This window comes from Myotis davidii, unplaced genomic scaffold, assembly GCF_000327345.1.
Source record: "Myotis davidii unplaced genomic scaffold, ASM32734v1 scaffold428, whole genome shotgun sequence".
NCBI lineage: Eukaryota > Metazoa > Chordata > Mammalia > Chiroptera > Vespertilionidae > Myotis > Myotis davidii.
The window spans coordinates 2,874,866-2,888,211 of NW_006299834.1; the positions used below are offsets into that span (position 1 = coordinate 2,874,866).

Here is a 13,346-nt window from a genome sequence, read left to right on the forward strand (position 1 = left end):
AGGCGCTCACAGTCTAATGCAGTGATGGCAAACCTTTTGAGCTTGGCATGTCAGCATTTTGAAAAACCCTAACTTAACTCTGCCGCCATGTCACATATAGACATTTTTTTGATATTTGCAACCATAGTAAAACAAAGATTTATATTTTTGATATTTATTTTATATATTTAAATGCCATTTAACAAAGAAAAATCAACCAAAAAAATGAGTTCACGTGTCATAGGTTTGCCATCACTAGTCTAATGGGAGAAGCAGAAAGTGACAGATAATTGTAACACACTGAAATAAACTCTACTAGTAAGTACAAGCCCAGAATTGTATGGGAGAGTCAAGGGAGTTTTTCCTTTGGATTTCAAAGAGCAGATGGTGTTTGAGCTGAATGTTAACTCCATGAAGCATAGGAAGATCATTCCAAACAGAAGTAACTGAACTTGGAAAGATTTCCTGATACTCTTCTGACCACAGGTGTAAGTCCTAGGGAAGGGGAAGGTAAATGACATTCCTTGATGTCCACTATGTAACAGGCATTAAGTTAGGTTTTTAGTGTATTACTTAATCCTCACAACAACCCTATGAGTTGGAATGTATCTCCACTTCAGGATAGGGAAACTGAGGCTCAGGATAATTAAATAATTTGTCTGTGGTTAGTGACAGAGCAAGAACTTGAATCTGTCTTAAAATTGTAGTATTCTCTTTACCTTTTAACACTCTGCTTTATAGAAGTAAATACAAATGAGGTGAGAAAGTTCTACCTACATATGTCATTTTATTACATCTATGACAAATTACATTCTGTGAAAAGTTAATATTTGATTTAGAATTGATAAAGCTTGTATAATAAACTAGAGGCCCGGTGCACTGGATTCATGCACTGGTGGGGGGGGCGCATGGCCTGTGGGGATTGGCCAGCTGTGGGAGGGCCGCTCATTCTGGTCAGCTGAGTGGCTGTGGGCCCTCCCTCTGAGCGGCTGCTCCCGCTGTGGGAACACCGCTCATCCCGGTCAGCAATACGGCGCTCCCACTGGGAGCATACTGACCACCAGGGGCAGCTCCTGTGTTGAGCATCTACCCCTGGTGGTCAGTTTGTATTATAGCGACTGGTTGACCCATTTGTTCTGGTCATTCCGCTGTTCTGTCACTGGGCTTTTATTTTATACTAGTGACCCAGCATGCGAAATTGTGCAAGACCCAGACCCATGGGAAATTGTGCGAGACATGGGACCCCGGACCCCACTGCACTGTGGGACTCCTCTGAGTTCCTGCTGGCACTGCGAGACCCAGAGTCAAGTTCCTGCCTACCTGCGTGCGCCTTGCTGTGCATGCAGCCTCACCCGCGCAGGCCTCACCGCACACACACCTCGCCCACCCACGCACACCTTGCTGCGCATGCAGCCTCCTGGTTACCGGTCTTTGGTTGTTACGGAATTACAGCCACTGGGTTTTTATTATATAGATAGGATAGGATGAAGGCTGTCTTTATCAAATGGTATTTATTTTATGCTTATAAGTGTGGCACTTGCTAAAAAGTGTGACCTATAGAAAGATTCAATAAAAATGAAAGACATTGATTGATACATATAGATTCTATATGGAGCACTTGACACAGTTATTAAACCGATATAGACTTTCCTTGAGACTGCAGTTTAAATATTTAACTATACAAAGTAAAGTATATCAGACATATAACCAATTAAAAAGACAGTGAATGGGGTAAAGTAGTTTTGAATAATTAATTTTTACGAAGGGGAAATTAGAATTTTGAAGCCATATTAACAAAGATTATTGTATTACTAGTGGCCCTGCACACGAATCCATGTGCAAGTAGCTAGCTGCTGCTTGCCTCACCTGGCTGCCCAGCCCACCGCTGCTGGTAGCTTGCTGCCCTGCCCTCCTGAAGCTCTCCGCCTGCTGCCCCACCCTCCTGTAGTTCTCTGCTGCTCGTAGCTTGCTGCCCTGCCCTCCTGTTTGGTCATTACGTGTCACGTTGTAATGACCATTTGCATATTACCTGTTTATTATGTAAGATGTTTAGAGAGATCCCTGTGGCAAGGACATATACTAACTCTAAGTTCCACAGAGCAAATCTTGGGACATAATAGATGCTTAGTAATATTTGTTGAGTAAAAGATGAGCATGAACAAATGTATATTTACAGTGAGTAGTGTGTTCATGAGTATAAATACTAGATAGTTAGAATCGATAGACATAATATGGAATGTTTTAGTCTGCTGAAAAAACTTTGTATAGATTATATTTCAGAAGGTCTTTGAAAGGGAAAAGGGAAGACATTGATAGATTAAAGATTATAGGTAATGGGGAGTAATTTACAAATGGATTAATTTGGTAAGAAAAGGAACATTGAACAAAGGGAATGGCCCACTGACACTGAGAAGCAGAAAGTGACAAATAATTGTACAAATTATTGTACAAATGACAGATAATTGACTGACAATTCAACAAGGATAGGCAGTGGTTCTATCTTTTTTTTTTTTTAATCATCACCTGAGGATATTTTCTTCATTGATTTTCAGAAGAGTAGAATGGAGGGATGAGGTGGAGGGAGAGAGAGAGAAACATTGATGTGAGAGAGACATATCTATTGGTTGCCTCCCCCACTCGCTCTGAGCCAGAGCCAGGGGATCAAATCTGCAACCAAGATACATGCCTTTGACTGGGAATTGAACCCGAGATCCCTCGATGGGTGGATGCTCCAACCACTGAGCCAAATGGGCCAGGGCAGCATTGGTTATTTCTAAGGCCTTATTGGAGTTTTAAGAATCAAGGAAGCAGTCTCTGCTCTCCAGGATCTTACAGTTTCACAGAATAGTGTGCTAGCTATCTATTGTTGTGTAACAACTTACCACAAAAGTTAGTATTTAAGACAACAGTAAACATCTCTCACAGTTTTTGTGAGTCAGGAATTTGGGAGTAGGTTGGCTGAGTGGTTCAGACTCAGGGTCTCTGAAAAGATTGCAGTAATATGTCATCTAGGGTTACAGTCATCTGAAGTTTTGATTAAGGCTGGCAGATCATTTTCCAAGGTGGCTACTCACATGGCTGACAAGTTGGTATAGGCTGTTGGTGGGAGGTCTCAGTTCTCCATGTGGGCCTCTTTGTAGAGCTCCTTGAATGCCTGCATGGCAGGGCAGCTGATTTCCTAAAGAGCAAATAATCCAAGAGACCAAGTTGCATTGTCTTTTATGATTTAGCTGCAGCAGTCATATACCATCTTTTCTCCAGTATTCTGTTGGTCACAAATGTGGGAAGGGAGTACACAGGGATGTGAATACTAGGAGTTGAGAATCATTAGGGGTTGTCTTGGAGGCTGACTACTTCAGTGGGTAGAATCCTATATAATAAAGAGGTAATATGTAAATTGACTCTCACTCCATCACAAGATGGATGCGCCCACAGTGCAGGCAGGGTTCCTGTAACACAAGATGGCTGCACTAACAGCGGAGGCAGGGTTCCCGTAACGAGCCGTAACAAGTGATCAGCAGGGACCTGAGGCTACATGGTGTTGGTCTGGGGGACCTGAGGCCGCGTCCCTAGCGCTGGGCCGGGGGACTTGAGGGTGCGCCAGTGGACCTGAGGCTGCACCCCCCACCTGGCACCGGGTCAGGGGACCTGAGGCTGCACCCCCCCCCCAACCAGCAGGGCTTGATGGGGGCCCTGAGGCTGTGCCCCCTACCCAGCGAGGCTTGACAGGGGACCTGAGGCTGCACCCCCCTGCCCGGCAGGGCTTGACAGGGGCCCTGAGGGTGCGCTGCTTACCCAGCGGGGCTTGATGGGGGACCTGAGGCTGTGCCCCCTGCCCAGTGCCGGGCCGAGGGACCTGAGGCTGTGCTCCCCCTGCCCAGTGGGTCTTGACAGGGGTGGGGCCAGCCGGTCTGGGTCTCGTGCGATTTCGAGGTGCATGTGGGTGGGCGGGGACTTGACTCTGGGTCCTGTGGCATGCCCCAGACACTGACAGGAGGAAGATTGGTATACATTTTACTAATTTTTTTCATCTCTGACACTTCTATTATAGAGAAAGGGCAAATAACAATATTAAAATATTTCCTCTAATTAATTCCCTTTTAATGTGCATGAATTTCATGCACCGGGCCACTAGTAGAAAAATAAGTGCTGGAAGAGGGTACAAAGTGCTAGGTAGGTGAGAGGAAAGAAGGTATCAGAGGAGAGAAAGGTTACTGCTGGGGAAATGAGGGAATTGAGAAAGATTTAATTCTTTTAACAGATATTTACAAATATTTATTGAGTGCTACTGTGTGCCTTCCACATGGTCAGCTAATATGTGGATGTGAACACTGAATTAGAGTCATTTATTTTAAGTATTCTAGGTCAGCATTTACACTAAGAACAAATATTTGATCTGTGTATAAGGTGAGGGTGGAGTAATTTTTCTTCAATATTGAAGAGAACAGTAACTTATCAGAATGAGAGACAAGCAGTTGTAGAGTGCAAGAAGTTAAGAGCATAAGTACTAGACTTCCTGGGTTCGAATTGTGGCTCCACCACTTGCTAGTTGTGTGACCTTGGGTTTGTGAGTATGATACTCTTGCTATTTTAAAAAATATATATTTTTACTTATTTTATATATGGGCCACTTCTGCTTGCTCCCCAATGGGTATTGAGCCTGCATCCCACATGTGCCGTGACCTGGAATCAAACCTACAACCTTCTGGTGTGTGGGTTGACGCTCAACCAACTGAGCCACACAAGCCAGGGGTCTACGTTTGTCTTCTCAGTGACTTACTAATTGTAAAATGGGGATAATAATGCTGCCTGCTTTATATTGCTGCTGTGAGAGTCAAATAAGTTAAAATTATGCCAAATCCTTAGAACAGCTTACATGCATCACTATCATCATTATTAATTTTTGGTAGTAGCATAGAATATGAGTGAATGAAGTTGGATTCAGAGATGAATGGATGTAGAGTGATGTGAGTATTCAGAAAGAAGCATTTAAATGTCAGTCATTGCTGCTTCAGTATCAGTTTTTTCAGTTCAAGTACCTACCTATGTCTAATAATTTTTATTTCACAAAGTAGAGTGAACCAATAATTTCACTTAGCTGAACTTCATAATTAAAACAAGACCTCAGGAAATGCACGGTTGCTTGTTGAGGGCATAGCATATCCTCTTGGGCCTCTTTATATTACTGGGCCCTCTAGCTGCTAGAACAGTGGTTCTCAACCTTGGCTGCACATTAGAATCACCTGGGAATCGTTTCAAAATCCTGATTTCTGGGCCTCATCTTCCGGAAATTCTGTTTCTTTGTTATGGGGTGGGGCCACAACATTAGTAGCAAAGAAACAGAATTTCTGGAGGATGAGGCCCAGAAATCAGGATTTTTAAAAGATTCCCAGGTGATTCTAATGTGCAGCCAAGGCTGAGAACCACTGTGCTAGAAGCAGTACTTACAGAGGCATGTGCTTACAGATGCATGTGCTTCAAAAGAGCTTAGGGGTGGAACCTAGGACCCATAGTAAAAATACCTATAAGGAGGATTTTTGTGACTAAGTCACAAGACAATCTTCAGACATTCTTAAAAATACTATATCACTTCTATGAAGAGGAAAGATCATTGAACTCCATGTCACTGAGGTGCTGAATCAGAAATTGAGCGATTTGCCAGAGTGCATTGGGTGGAGCTAATTGCTTACATTTTCTTCAGTTCTGTGATTCAGTGAGTCAAGTCCAATTTGTCATTGTTTAGTTGAACAAAGGCATTGAGAAATTAAATGGTTTGAGATTCCACAACAGTCTCATGGCTGAGCCTGGATTAGCTCTTCACTCTGTATTTAAGGCTGGCTCACATAGCAATAATAGAACATCTGTAGAATCTTTCCAAGACTGAGCGTTGTGAAAACTTTTTCTTTCCTTTAGATACCATATTTTCATTTTTGTGGTATATCTGTTTAATTTACTTTCTCACTCATGCTTGTTCATATGGATTTAGAAATCATTCCTTGTATAGATGAATGCTGATCTATAATAATTAAAGCATAATATGCTAATTAGACTGGGCATCCTTCCAGACATCCTTCCGGATAAAGCCATAGCAGGCAGAGGCCCCCAGCCACGTCTGTGGCAGGCAGGGGCCAGGGCCAAGGCCCTTGAACAAATTTCGTGAGAGCAGCCTCTAGTAATGAATTACTTGAATAGCTCATTTTGAAATCTGGAGTGTATCCTCTATTTGTACTGAATTTGCAGGTGGGCTATTTACAGGTTTTTGGCCTTCTAAAATTGTGAGAATTATGGGTGAGTTTGGTTTTTTAAAATTTTTTAATTTGCCAAAACCGGTTTGGCTCAGTGGATAGAGCGTCGGCCTGCGGACTGAAAGGTCCCAGGTTCGATTCCGGTCAAGGGCATGTACCTGGGTTGCGGGCACATCCCCAGTGGGAGATGTGCAGGAGGCAGCTGATCGATGTTTCTCTCTCATCGATGTTTCTAACTCTCTATCTCTCTCCCTTCCTCTCTGTAAAAAATCAATAAAATATATTTTTAAAAATTTTTTAATTTAAGTATAGTTCATATACAATATTACGTTAGTTTTATGTGTACAATAATGGTGATTTGACATTTTTATACCTTACAATGTGATCACCCCAGTAATTCTAGTAATCATCTTTCACCATGCAAACTTATCACAGTATTATTGACTACATGTGACTTTGGTTTTTTGGTTTTTTAAAAAATATATTTTATTGATTTTTACAGAGAGGAAGGGAGAGGGATAGAGAGTTAGAAACATCGATGAGAGAGAAACATCGATTAGCTGCCCCCTGCACACTCCCCACTGGGCATGCGCTCGCAACCAAGGCACATGCCCTTGACCGGAATCGAACCTGGGACCCTTGAGTCTGCAGGCCGACGCTCTATCCACTGAGCCAAACCGGTCAGGGCGTGACTTTGGTTTTAAATTTAAAATTATAATGGGTGTAATTTTAAAAAAATTCTGAATTCCCTAGTATGATAGAGTAAAAAAACTAGGGAGGTAACATGTCAAGTTTAAGGGCACAAACAGAGTTAGGTTCTGACAGTTGTTAGCTGTGTAACCATAGGCTCACTCCTTAACATTTGGTGACTCAGTTTCCTGATCCGTAAAATGGAGTTAATAATTCTTACAGCATGAGGTTGTTATAAGGATTATGGGGAACTGTAAAGGGAAGTAACAGTGTCATCATCATGGTGCTACCTTATTAACCTGCACCAGCTCTGTGAAATATGTAGTAGTATCATTTTGCAGATGAGGTAAGTGAAGCTTGGAGAAATGAACTAATTTAGGAAGATCACACTGAGGATTTGAACCCACGTCTGTCTTTGAATTAAAAGATACTGACTCCCTACATTAATGTACATGAAGTGCTTAATTTTGCCACTTAGTAAATGTCTGTTCTTGTTCACTTTCTTTTGCATAGTTGGTGGAAAATGTCAGTATACTGATAATTCTTTATGGTAGTAATAAAAATACTCTTTCCTTATTTGTATCTTGTTGCCGTTCCTGGACTTGCTCAATAAATACTTACTAAATAAGGGCATACTATAATGTCCAAATTAAAATTTTTTTGTCAGTGTTCCATTATCTGTAAATGGTGTGATGGCAAAGTCTCTTAATTATGGTGAATTCGTACATATTTTCACTACTGCAAAATTTACAGGAACTTGGAAAGTTGTCCTCTCCTTATACCTTAGGACACACCATGTCGCATTTTGATATGAGTGTGATATTATCATGGTTATGAAACTGGCTTTATTGTTGATTTTATATTTTGTTATATGATGGATATATTTAAAGTAGTCTTTTAAAATTTGCCTTATATCTGGTGTCTTGCCTTTCCTTTGAGAGGTAGAGATGGGGAAATAATTTAGGAATGAAAAATAAGGGCCGTTTTCTTTCTTATTCTTGACACACTTCACTTTTTAAAAAAAATTGTCACCTGCGGAAATGTTCATTGATTTCTAGAGAGAGGAGAAGGGACAGGAAGCGGGAGAGAGATGCCTCCTGTAAGTGCCCCGACCTGGGCTAGAATCTGAAATCTAGGTATGTGCCCTGACTAGGAATAGAACCTGCAACCTTTTGGTACATAGGCTAACGTTCAACCAGCTGAACCAACCAGCCCGGGCTTCTTGATACACTTTTAATGAAAAATCACTTGAACTAAAGCTTCCCCCCGGGAGCCTTTAACTCTTATTTTTATTTAAAAATATTTTTTTTATTGATTTCAGATAGGAAGGGAGAGAGAGATAGAAACATAAATGATGAGAGAGAATCATGGGTTGGCTACCTCCTGAATGCCCCCTAGAGCTTTCAACCTGGGCATGTGCCCTGACTGGGAATTGACTCGTGACTTCCTGGTTCATAGGTCAGCGCTCAACCACTGAGCCATGCCAGCTGGGTGGTCTTCACTCTTTAATTCTAACATTCCAGGTGAATGCCCTGAGGTCGTGGCATTGAAGGCAAAGATATGTTGGTATTTTAAATTCTATTTTATAGATTCAGTGAATCATTTCACATTTTGTTAATGTTTCCTTGTGTTCAGATTTTTTTCAAGAGGTTGGGAGAGTCTGGAATGGGAATAGGGAATCTAGAATATAATGAGATTATGGGCTAATGATTATTTGAAATTAAATAAATTTTAAATATATGTTGTTGTTTTTTTACCCAGTAGAAGATCATGTTGTGGTTCATTTGTATGATACCTATCAGGAATCTGTGTGTACTTTGAGTCAAACGATTATTTAATCATTCTCCTAAGTCAGTTACTCTGTAACATAATTGACCTTACTATTTAAAAAAAAAATCTTTTTTACTTTTACCTGAAAGCTGATTCTGAAGATGAACCTAGCAGAATTGATTTGTATGAAAACTGGGCATGATCTGTACAATTTGGATAAATTATTCATGACATTTTATTTTCAACATGTTTAATAACCTGTTGGATGCCTAAATAAAACTGAGTTAATTATAGTGTAACCTTTTGTTCTATTTGGAGAGTGTTAAGGGATTTTGAATACCTTCCAAAATTCACCTTCATCAAGTGAGTTCAGAAAACTCTTTCTAGAACAGGGATCCTCAAAATTTTACCTGCATGACCCTCTTTATCTCTTCTGAAGACTTATTTGTTTTGTATAAAAACAAAAACATAGTAGATTTAAAGCATGGTAGATTTCCCTACTGTTTGGAGATAGTGATGTGTTTTGGAATTGAATGCACCTGTTTTCAGTCCTGGCTCCACTGCTCACTGGCTCTGTGATCTTGGGCAAGGGAATTAATCTTTGTGCATCTCTATTTCCTCATAGGATAGTGGTGAGGTAAATAAAATCACATGTAAAGTATTTAGCACATAATAGGCATTCTTTGCATGCTCATTTTCTGAGCCCCCAGAATTTTTCCTTTTGTAGCTCTAGCTAAATTGCAGCTAAACAATTGTGTAATTATTTTATGTTTTCCTTCTTATAAGTTTCATGAGGCCAAGGACCACGTCTGTTTCTTCACTGCTACATTCCGAGTGTCCAGCATAGTGTTGCCATGGCATAATAGATGTTCAATAAATACTTATCAAATGAATGAAAGTGACCCACTCTTTCTCTTTATCCTCTCCTTCCTTGCCTAAAGGACAGTGTACTGAATTTATTTTCTTTGGCCCACTTGAGAATTAATTAACTTGTTACTTGAATTTTAGTCTATTAAAGATTAGAGCCAGAAAAAAGAATGATTAGAGCTAGATAAAGGGAAGGACAATGAGTAAATAACCAGAAAGAGAGCAGAGCAATATTCAAAGTAATTTATAATACTACTAGAGACCTGGTGCACGAATTCGTGCACAGGTCAGGTCCCTTGGCCTGGCCAATCCAGTGATCAGGACTGATCGGGACTGTCTTGCCTAGTCACGATTGGGGCAGGGGTGGTGGCTGCGGGGAGGGACCGTGGGAGGTTGGCCAGCCTTGGGAGGTTGGCTGTGGGAGCACACTGACCCCTAGGGGGCTGATCCTGCATTGAGAGTCTGCCCCCTGGTGGTCAGTGTGCATCATAACAACCAGTTGAGCTGTTGTTCAGTTGACCAGTATAAGGGTTGCTTAGGCTTTTATATATATATATAGGTAACATCATAGTGCTTTGGACTTTCTAACCTTACTAGAGGCCTGATGCACGGATTCGTGCACCTGTGGGGTCCCTTGGCCTGGCCTGAGCCCTCTCACAATCTGGGATCCCTCAGGGGATGTTGGAGAGCCGGTTTCAGCCCTATCCCCGGAGGCCAGGCTGAGGGACCCCACCGGTGCACGAATTAGTGCACTGGGCCTCTAGTATGCATATAAGATCTTTGGTTAATCTCTTCCCACCCTTTCCTCTATCCCCTTCCCTCTGAGATTCATCAGTCCCTTCCATGTTTCCATTCTGTGCATTGAGCGTCTGCCCCTCATGGTCAGTGCGTGTCATAGCTACTGGTTGAATGGTCTAACGGTTGCTTAGGCTTTTATATATATATAGATAGATTATATCTGGTGTTGAGCCCAAATTCTACAAAACAGATTTCAGTGAGGCCACCACTGATTTCATGTTGCTGAGCCAGTGGGTTGTCCCTAGCTTAGTAAAATGGTAACTCTCGTAGTTATTCAGCAAGAACTTAGAATTCATCTTCTCTTTCTTTCCTATTTCATATCTAATTCATCAGCAAACTCTGTTAGATATATCTTCTAAATATACCCATAATCTGATTACTTCTTACAACCTCCACTATAATCATCCTTGTCTAAGCTAGTCTGTATTTGTTTGGCTACTATAATAAAGTACTACAAATTTGGTGGCTTAAACAATCATATTTATTTTCTTACAGTTCTGAAGGTCAAATATCTGAAATCCACTGGACCAAAATCAAGGTGACAGCTGTCCTTCCAGAGTCATTAGGGGAGAGTCTGTTTATTGCATTTTCTAGCTGCTGCTGCTGCTTTTTGTGTTTTGTTTTGTTAATCCTCACCCGAAGATATTTTCCCATTGATCTTTAGAGAGAGTGGAAGGGAGGGAGCCAGGGATAGAGAGAGAGAGAAACGTTGATGTGAGAAAGACACATTGGTTGGTTACTCCGGGGCTGGGATTGAGCCTGTAACTGAGGTACATGCCCTTGACCAGAATCGAACCTGCCACCCTTCAGTCGTTGGGGCTCTAGCCACTGAGCCAAACGGGCCAGGGCACATCTTCCAGCTTCTGATGGCTATGCATTCCTTTGCTTCTGGCAGTATCACTTCAGTCTTCCAGGCTAGCCAGCATTTTCAAATCTCTCTGCATATCTCCTCTGTGTTTGACAAATCTTTTCTACCTCCTTTTTATAAAGACATGTGATTACATTTAGGGCTTACCAACTCAGTCCAGGATAATCTCAATTACAGGCTCAATCCCAGCCCAGTATAACCAATCAATGTGTTTCTCTCACATCGACAAAGACCCACAACCTCTTTTTTTTCTTTATCACCTATGGTAACGTTCACAGGTTTCAGGGATTAGGATATGGAGGATATGAACATCTTTTAGGGTGTCATTTTTCAGTACCACAGTCTGCCCTTTGGCCCCTGAAGATTCACATCTGTCCCACATGCAAAATACATTCATCCTATCTCAACATTCTCCAAAGTCTCAACACCTTGCAGGATCACCTTAAGCCAAGATCTCAGCTAAATATTATCAGTTCAGAAGTCCAAACATTTCATCATATGATGAGAACTTACAAGTTTTACTCTCTCAGCAACTTTTAAATTTGCAATAGAGTATTATTAAGTATGGACACCATGCTGTACATTGCATCCTCATGACTTATTTATTTTATATTTGGAAAATTGTACATTTGACCCTCTTCACCCATTTTGTCTACCCCACCACCTCCCATCCCTGGTAACTACCAATCCATTTACTGTATCTGTGATCTCAGTTTTTTTTAGATCCCACATATGAGATCATTATTTGCCTTTCTTTGTCTGATTTATTTCACTTAGCTATTGCCCTCAAAGTCCATCCATGTTGTTGCAAGAGTTCATTCTTTTATATGGCTGAATAATGTTCCTTGTGTGTCACTTTTCCTTTATCCACTCATGCAGTGGTGGACACTTAGGTTGTTTCCAAGTCTGGCCATTGTAAATAATGCTGCAATGAACATGCTAGGGTGGGCATATATTTTTTTGTTAATCCTCACCCAAGGATATTTTTTCCATTGGGAGTGGAAGGGAAGGGAGAGAGGGAGGGGGAGAGAGAGAGAAAGGGAAAGATTAATGTGAGTAATGTTTGAGAAACACATTGATTGAGCCATGGTTGGGGCTGGGGATCAAACCTGCAACTGAGGTACATGCCCTGGATAGGGAATCGAACCTGCAACCCTCAGTGCTTGGGCTGATGCTCTAATCACTGAACCATACCGCCCAGGTGTTTTTAACTGATTGAATCAGGCCCACCTAGATCATCTAGAATAATCACCTTTACTTAAAGTCAACTGATTATGAATGTTAATCACATCTACAAAATACCTTCACAGCAACATTTAGTGTTGAATAATGGGACTATAGCCTAACCAAGTTGACATATAGCTGACATACCATCATTATTATTTCTTGCTTGCATGATGCAGTAGTTTCCTTTGAACTGGACTCCCTGTTTCTGCCCTTGATTTCTTATAATCTGCTCTCCACAGATTATAGATTTTATGATCTGCTTCCAGAGCCAGTTTCATGGTCTACCACTCTCCCCCTTGCCTACTCGGCTGCAATCCCATTGGATTCCTTCCTAATCCTGGATCATACCAGGTCTTCACGCTTGCCATTTCCTCTGCCTGAAATACTCTCTCCCTGGATCTTCATATGGTTTAGTTCCTCATTTTTTTCAGATCTTTGCTCAGATGTCTCCTTATTAGACCATCATATATAAAAAAACCACCTTACTCCTCAATCCCAGGCATTCCCTTTTTCCTGCTTCACTTTCTCCACAGGACTTATCACCACTTGACATGTATTTGTCATCTGTCTCCTTCCACTAGATGATAATCCCTACCAGGAGAGGAGACTTGGTTTATTGCTGTATCCTCAGCACCAACAGTACTTGGCATGTAGGAGTCTTTTTTTGTTTTAATATATTTTTACTGATTTTTAGAGAGAGAGGAAAGGAGATGAAGAGAGAAACATAGATGTGAGAGTGAAACATCGATCAGCTGCCTCCTGCACACCCCATGTGGAAGATCAAGCCTACAACCTGGGTGTGTGCCCTGACCGGGAATTGAACTGGCAACTTTTCTTTTTTTTATGTGATACTAGAGGCCTTGTGCACGGATTTGTGACCAGTGGAGTCCCTTGGCCTGGCC

General features: G+C 41.4%; 1 long non-coding RNA gene across 1 annotated transcript in view; it reads left to right on the plus strand.

Annotated features, from left to right (window-relative positions):
- The first annotated feature begins 242 nt into the window (after positions 1 to 242).
- Positions 243 to 13,346, plus strand: part of LOC107185019 — a 38,036-nt gene continuing 24,932 nt past the window's right edge. Inside the window, exon 1 of the long non-coding RNA XR_001515927.1 lies at positions 243 to 467. This is a non-coding gene — a long non-coding RNA (uncharacterized LOC107185019). The remainder of the gene's footprint in view (positions 468 to 13,346) is intronic.